This window comes from Marmota marmota, unplaced genomic scaffold, assembly GCF_001458135.2.
Source record: "Marmota marmota marmota unplaced genomic scaffold, marMar, whole genome shotgun sequence".
NCBI lineage: Eukaryota > Metazoa > Chordata > Mammalia > Rodentia > Sciuridae > Marmota > Marmota marmota.
Genome location: NW_026000019.1, coordinates 21,314,448 through 21,322,860, shown reverse-complemented (window position 1 = coordinate 21,322,860; position 8,413 = coordinate 21,314,448).

The window sequence follows — 8,413 nt, the reverse complement described above, 5'->3', positions numbered from 1 at the left end:
CACATTTCTGAACTATAAAATGCATTTTATTTGTTGGATTTTATGAAGTATAAAACTTATTTCACTTCTGAACTAGAAAGTGTATTTTGTTTGATTTTATTATTTGTTTGTTATTCTATTTGGTAGACATTTCTATTTTTTTAAAGCCATACACAAATGCAAACTTCTCGAAAGCCAATTTGTGTCTTCTGGCACACAGACAAGTTGGTTCAAGCCTCAGAGTTGCATAAATTCCCAGAGATTTCCTTCAATTCAGGTCTTGTCAGGCAGAACGACCTAGATCCCAACCAAATTTTGCAGGGGAAAGACGTCTTGGAGAGGGAGGTGATTATTTAGTGAACATTGTCAAACACATGCAGTTGATTTACTTTTCTGTACATTTTAAATTCTCTCTGTATATCGAGTTAGACTTCTAGCTATTGGACCACATCAACCTAGCCTCTCACTGAGTCCATCCAGAGCTGTGGCTTTTGAATCTCAGCAAAGTTATTTTTCATGTGTTCATTTGAATCATGTGGATTGATCTTGTGTTTGTCAAACACATTTTTCCTGAGAACACAGTGAGAGACGTGGGGTAGAGTTAGAGCGTGTACGTGACGCCATGGGATGTTATTCTGCCTCTCCAGGAATGCAGTCCTGGCACTGGTGTAACAGGAACCAGAGCTGAAACCATGCTAAGTGAGAGAAGCCAGGCAGGGAGGCCGCACGCTGGACGAGTCCATTCTGGGGGACACCCAGACCAGGAGGAGCCGCAGAGCAGGAGGTGGCCTGCAGGCCCACGGTGCTGAGGGAGCAGGTGACAGGGCTTTTCATGGAAGTGCTTTGGAACTAGGACAGGGGCTGGTGGCACAGTGCTGTGGAGGTGCTGGACTGTCCCCCTCATCACGGCTGCGTTTCACCACACGAACTTCAGCTCAAGGTGGAAAAGGAGCCAAGTGTGCACTGAGCTTAAAGAGAGGAGCTGGGGCAGCAGAGTCACAGGCACCTGTCAGCAGCCACTTGAAGGGTGGCAGGAGAAGGGGCTTACTGGGCTGTGCCACCAGGTGGGGCTGGTGGCATGACAACCCACCACTCCCTGAGGGAGGAGCCACTGCTGGAAGGCCAGTGCCCACCTGAGGGTGGAGGGAAGAGCCTCTGGGGGCCACTGAGAGCAGCATCCTAGGACCACAGAAGAACCATCACCCCGGCTTTCCCAGCCTGCCCCTCAGAGGGCCTCGGCTCGCTCGCTCCTCGCCCAGCAAGGAGCTCCCACTGCAGTCCCCTCAGGTTGCCCTCCAGGCCACCGTGGGACCCCTCCACAGATGCCTCCCCTCCACAGCCCTATCCAAACACCTCCTCATGGCTCAGAGCTGCTCTCCCTGCCCCTGGGGCCAAGCCACCTCCTGGACGGTTCACCACACCCCTGTCTCCACACAGCCTCGAGGTCCTTCCCAGATGCTCCCCTGCTGCCCCTGGGACTCCTGCTTCACAGTGGGCAAGCTCACCCATATGCTGCAGTTCTCCCCAAACCTCCTCTACCTTCCTCCATAGCAACCACTGCCTCCTGGGGTCATGTCTCCCCTGCAGATCTCTCAGGACAGTGACATTTTCTCCACACGCTGCAGGATGGGCCTCCTGCTTTCTGATGGGTCCCTTTTACACATCTCTGTTCCCCACCACACTGGAAAGAAAAGGAAGCAGCAATCAAATAACCCAGGATCTCTGAAGCTCACCGCACCAGGATGCGCCATCTTGTCACTGTCCTCATGGTGGTGACCCCAACTCCTCATGCACTGGTGGCTTTGGCACCTGGCTCCTGGTCCTCCTGTCCCTGGAAGCACCTCCCACAGCCATTTGTGACTGCACCATGCACTGAACACCTGTCCCACAGCAGGATCCTCACTCTCTAAGTCAAGGTCAGCCACTCCTCCCTGAGCACAGCCTCCACCTTGACACCTCAGGAGACTTCAGCATCTCTAAAGTCACATGATCAAGACATCCTCCCACCACTTCTGTCCCTGTTCCTGCTGGCTTGTTGCTCAATATCTCACTGTGATGCCTTTATTCCTACCCCATTGACCCCCAGCTGTTAACTCACCCCCACTCCTTTTTACTTCACAGTGGGACTCATATTTTTAGTTTTTTTGTTTTGTAGTTTGATGTAATCTCATTTGTTGCTTTTTGCTTTTGTTTTATGGGCTTTTGGGGGGCAGAAAATCATTGCCTGTACCAATTTCTTGAAGTGTTTCCCCTATTTTTAATAGTTTAAGTTTTTATAATTATATTGAAATCTTTTATCCATTTAGTTTATTTTTGTGCAGGTGAGAGTTACAGGTTAATTTTCAATCTTTTGCTTGTGGATATTCAGTTCACCCAGCTCTCTTTCTTGAAGAGTTTGTTCTTGCTCCATTGTGTGTATTTTGGCCTCTTTATCAAGAAACAATGGGATTTAGATGAGTAGGTATATTTCTCGGATCTCTATTCTGTTGCTTTGGTATTTGTTCCTCTCTCTTTTTTTCCAATTTTTTTGTTTCTTTTAGTTATACATGACAGTGGAATGTATTTTGGTATATCATACATACATAATGTACAGCTTCCCATTTTTGTGGATGTACATGATGTGGAGTTACACTGGTTGTGTATTCATATAAGAACTTAGGAAAGTTATATCGGATTCATTCTACTGTCGTTTCTATTCCCATTCCCCCTTCCTTCCTTTCATTCCCCTTTCTCTAATCCAGTTAATTTCTATTCTTCCCTCTCCCTCTCAGTTTATTGTATGTTAGAAACCACATATCAGAGAGAACATTTGGCCTTTGGTTTTGGGGGATTGGCTTATTTCACTTAGCATGATAGTCTCCAATTCCATCCATTTACCAGCAGATGTCATAATTTCATTTTTCTTTATAGCTGAGTAATATTCCATTGTATTTATGTACCACATTTTCTTTATCCATTCATTTGTTGAAAGGCAGCTAGGTTTGTTCCATAGCTTAGCTATTGTGAATTGAGCTGCTACAAATGTTGATGTGGCCACATCACTATAGTATGCTGATTTTAAATCTGTTGGGTATATGCCAAGGAGTGGGATAGCTGGGTCAAATGATGGTTCCATTCCAAGTTTTCTGAGGAATCATCTTACTGCTTTCCAAAGTAGTTGCACCAATTTGCAGTTCTACCAGCAATGTACGAGTGTACATTTTTTCCCACATCCTCACCAACATTTATTGTTACTTGTATTCTTGACTATTGTCATTTGGACTGGAGTGAGATAAAATCTCATTGTGGTTTTAATTTGAATTTCTCTAATTGCTAGAGATGTTGAACACTTTTTCATATATTTGTTGACTGATCATATTTCTTCTTCTGTAAAGTGTCTGTTCAGTTTCTTTACTAATTTATTGGGTTGTTTGTTTCTTTGGTGTTAAGTTTTTTTAGTTCTTTGTATATCTTGGAGATTAGTGCTCTATCTGAGGTGCAAGTGGCACAAATTTTCTCCTATTCTGTAGGCCCTCTCCTTGAGTTCTTGATTGTTTCCTTTGCTGTGAAGAAGCTTTTTAGTTTTATTGATTCTTAATTTTACTTCTTGAGATTTAGGAGTTGTCCTGGTTACCATGGCTCTGGAGTTTGTCTTTAATGCCGTATAACCAATGTGATTCTGCAACCTGTTCACTTGGAAAAATGAGAAATTATACCCCATTTGATTCAAATGTATGATATGTCAAGATCATTGTATTTTCATGAGCAACTAATAAAAAATTAAGAAATAAAAAAAACAGACGTGGTGCCTGCAGCTTTGTTCTTTTTACTAGATAACTTTTTGCTATTCATGGTTTTTTGTACTTGAAATGAATATTAGGAGTATTTTTAACTAGTTCTGAAAGAATATTAATAATATTTTGATGGGGATTACATTGAATCTGTAAATAATTTTTGGTAGCATGGACATTTTAACAATATTAATTCCTTCAATCCATGAACATGGATGGATGCCTTTCCTATTTTCTGGGATGTCTTCTTCTATTTTGTCATTGTTTTGTAATCTTCATTATGGTGGTCTTTCACCTGGTTAAGTTTCTTTCTCAGTGTTCTCTTAGATTTTTGCAGCTATTGTATGAATGGAATTCTTTCCTGTTTCCTTTCTCAGCAAATGCATTGCTGATGTATGGAAAGGCTGCTGACTTTTCTATGTTGACTTTATATCCTGCTACTTTCCTAATTCATTTATCAGTTCTAACAGTCGTTTGGTGGAATCTTTAGGATTTTCTCCATTTAGACCCTTATCATCTGCAAACAAGGAAGTGACTTACTCCCTTCATTCTCCCTTTATTTCTTTGTATCTCCTAATTATTTTGGCTATAATTTCTAGTATTGTATTGAATAAGAATGGTTTGAGTGGACACATTCTCTTATTTCTGATCTTAGAGAAAATTCTTTCAGCTTTTCCCCATTAGTATGATGTTGGCTGTCGGCTTGTCATAAATATCCTTTATTTTGTTTAGTTATTATCTTCCCATACATTATGTGTTCAGGACTTTTGTCTTGAAAGGATGTTGAATTTCATTAAATGCTTTTCTGCATCCTTTGTGAAGATCATGTGATTTTTATCCTTCTTCTGTTGATGGGATGTATAATGTTTATTAATTGCTTATGTTGAGTCATTCTTAGATCCCTGGGATGAAACCCACTTGATGGTGGTGAATGATCATTTGATGTGTTGTTGAATTCACTTCAGTAATATTTTCTTGAGAGATTTTGTGTCTGTTGTCATAAAGGATATGTTTTAGTGAGAGCTCTCCAGATAATCACAACCTGTGTGTGTGTGTGTGTGTGCGTGCATACGTATGCATGCACACACATGTGCATGTGTACACAAATTTATTGTAGGAATTAATTCATGAGATTATGGAGGCTGAGAACTCCCATGATCTGCTATCTGCAAGGAAACCTGGTGACATAATTCAATCCCAGCTCCAGGACTCAGGAACAAGAAGGGCCAATGTCCATGGGTAAGAGAAGATGGATCTCCCAGCTCACATTTCCTCCATGTTCTCAAACTTCTTGTTCAACAAATTGGATGAGACCACCCACACTGGGGAAGGCAATCTGCTTTCTCAATCCACCAATTGTAATGTCAATCTCTGTAAAAACACCCTGACAGACTCTCACATAAATAATGCTTCATCAGCTGTCTGGGTATCCCATACCCCAGTCAAGTTGATACAGAGAGCTACCCATCGCAGACATTTAAGCAGACATCTCAAAAGTGAAAAAGAATTGACCAGTCAAAGAACCAAGATACCTAATTGTCAAGAAGATAGACAATAGCAAGTATTAAACAGGGAGTGGAGAAATTTGAATCCTTGGGCATTGCTAGTGGGATTATAACATGATGTAGGCCCTTTGGAAAAGGGTTTGGTGGTCCTCAACAATGAAACATCATCACCATATGACCCTACAGTTCAACTTCTAGGCATATATCCAAGAGAACTGAAGACATTCGTCAGCCTAAAACTTGAACTTGAATGTTCACAACTGAATTATTCACAGCAGCTTGAAAAAGAAAAACGACCCAAAGCCCATGGGTTGATGAGTGGAGAAGCAAAGTGTGCTGTGTGCTTGCAATGGAACATGACTCCACCAGGACACAGAGGAGGTGCCGATGCGTGCTGCAGCAGGGGGACCTGGGGACATCACCAGATGGAAGAAGCCAGACACACACAGTCACCTGTGAGTCTGCTAGTGTGAAATTCCCAGAATAGGCAAAGCCATAGGTGCAAAACTAGGTTAGTAGTTGCCAGGGACAGGAGGAAGAGAAGAATGGGGAGCAACTGCTAATGGGGACAGGTTTCTTTTTGGGGTGATAGAATTTTCTGGAGTTAAATACTGCTGATGGTTGCTTGATCTTGCAAAATTTAAAAAGGCATATTTTCTTGTGTATAAGTTTTATCTAGGGGCTGGGTTGTGGCTCAGTGGTAGAGTGCTCACCTAGCATGCATGAGGCACTGAGTTCAATCCTCAGCACCACATAAGTGTAAAATAAAGACATTGTAAAAAAATGTTTTATCTAAATGCAATAAAAAATTTTAAGAAAGAGCCTATATCAGAGATAAATAATACACATACAATAAATGCACATATTTATTGTCAAACTTTGTAGTGCCATGTCCAGTATAATAAAGCTGACAAAAGATAAAATAAATACATATTTTAAAACTGTTAAATATTTTAAATCATAATTTAAAACATGATACAAAACACAAACACAGACCACATTTATGTGTCATAGTTATTTCTAATGCAGAATATATAAATATTTACAACATTTGAGCAATTTCAGAGAAAATAATAACTCTTTCCATATGTAATCTGATCACGATAGTCCCCCTTCCCTGAGTCCTTCTGCCCCTTAAGAACCACTGCTGGGCTGGGGATGTGGCTCAAGCGGTAGCGCGCTCGCCTGGCATGCGTGCGGCCCGGGTTCGATCCTCAGCACCACATACAAAACAAAGATGTTGTATCCGCCGATAACTAAAAAATAAATATTAAAATTCTCTCTCTCTCTCTCTCTCTCTCTCTCCTCTCTCTCTCTCTTTAAAAAAAAAAAAAAAGAACCACTGCTTTCTCATCTTTACCACACCTCCCTGTTTACTGCTGGCTCTGCCCTGCCAACATTCAGGCAGCACTTACTTGAAATGTTCCTCTTCAACATGCTAAGTTAAAAGAAATGTGGGAAAGCTTTGATGTGGGCAGCTTTGGCACTTACTGACCAGGAATGTCTCATTGTCAGTGATACCTGGAAGTTCCTTAGGAATTTTAATCTCTCCTTAGAAACATAATGCTCACACATACAAGCTTCCCCCTCTTCCAGGACATCTAACATACAGAATAAAACAACTAAGAAATAATCATTAGACATTCGCTCTTTGAAAATCCACTGATTGGTCCTTCACATGATGAGTTCTTATGTATTGAAACCTTATGTAATACAAAATAATTATGTGATAATATCTGACAAACACCTTTGTAGGAAGGCAAAGCACATCAATGTGTCTACATTTTTTTAAACAAAGAAAGTCTCAAAATTGTACCTTCATTTGTTTGCATTGATGCTTTTATCATATCAGATATTAGGCCTCATAGAAGTTTTTTATCATAAAAAAGCAAAAATTGGTGAAAAGAATATGGTAACAATTTAAAACTCTCTATTCAGCTTTACTCTGGTGATAGTACCATGTTTTAAAAAACCTGTAGTAAAATTCTCAGAATGTCACCCTGATTCACGCATGTTATTATTTGAAATAAATCTACTGCAGTTATAACATTGAAATTTGTTAATAAATAAGAAGGTGGATCAATAACTTTACCATATCATAGTCAATAACATTTACAAAATTTTCAAGTACCTTTAACTTTTGTACTGAGTTAATTATGGAAGATCATGCTGTATTCAAGGCAAGTAGAAAGAGCACAACCTTTAAGAACACTTTAAAAGCACTTTAAAAGCACATGAGTGAACATGATTAAGACTGTTTGGTGATCCTTGAACTGAGCATTAAATAGGATTTGCACCTTGCACCACGAATAACCTCCTGAGTAGTCATCTCTGGGCATTAAAAACTATACATATTTTCTTAAGTTAGAAGAAAAATATCTGGCCAATTGGTTCCCTGTAAGCTACTGATAATTATTATGTTCCCCTCTGAGCGCAATTCTGTAACTAGCAGTTGCAACACTGTGAGGGGCTAGAGAGAAACAGAGCCAGGAAACAGTGTTCCTCCGCTGAGATTCAGAGCCACAGAGGGAGAGTAAAGAAAAGAATTCTGAGAGTCCAGAGCCTTAGTCTCTTTAGCTTGCTTTGAAGAAGATCCTCTCCCCTTAGCAGCTGGCACTTTCTTTATCTTGAGAATAGGAAACAGAAGACTTTCTTCTCTTTTGTGTCTTTTGGTGGAAGACTGCACTTGGCTCTGAACTTAATCCACTGAAGTCATGGTCCCAGCTGTCAAGGCATAGGACAATGGGCCAGGAAGGCCAGGGGGCAGGACACCTCTGCTGTCTTCAGTGGTTCAGTCTAGTTCCCGGGATGCACCAGTGTTCCTGCAAGCGCAAGCAAACGTGCATGTCACCAGAAAACTTCAGCATAATGCATACTGTGACAACAAAATGCACATCCCAGCACAGGCTACTGTGCATTCTGCCTGGGGCCACCCAAATAGCAACATCAAGTGCTGTTCAGTTAGAACAGGGAAACTATTCTTTACGGCACAGTAATGGTGGCTACAGGTGATTACATATCTGTTAAACCCTGCAGAAAGCACAACAAGTGAACACTAAAGTAACCTGGGGACTTTAACTAATAATAATGCATCTATACTGATCCATCAATTGCATCAAATGAATCATGCTAGTTCAAGATGCTGGTAACTCTAAGATT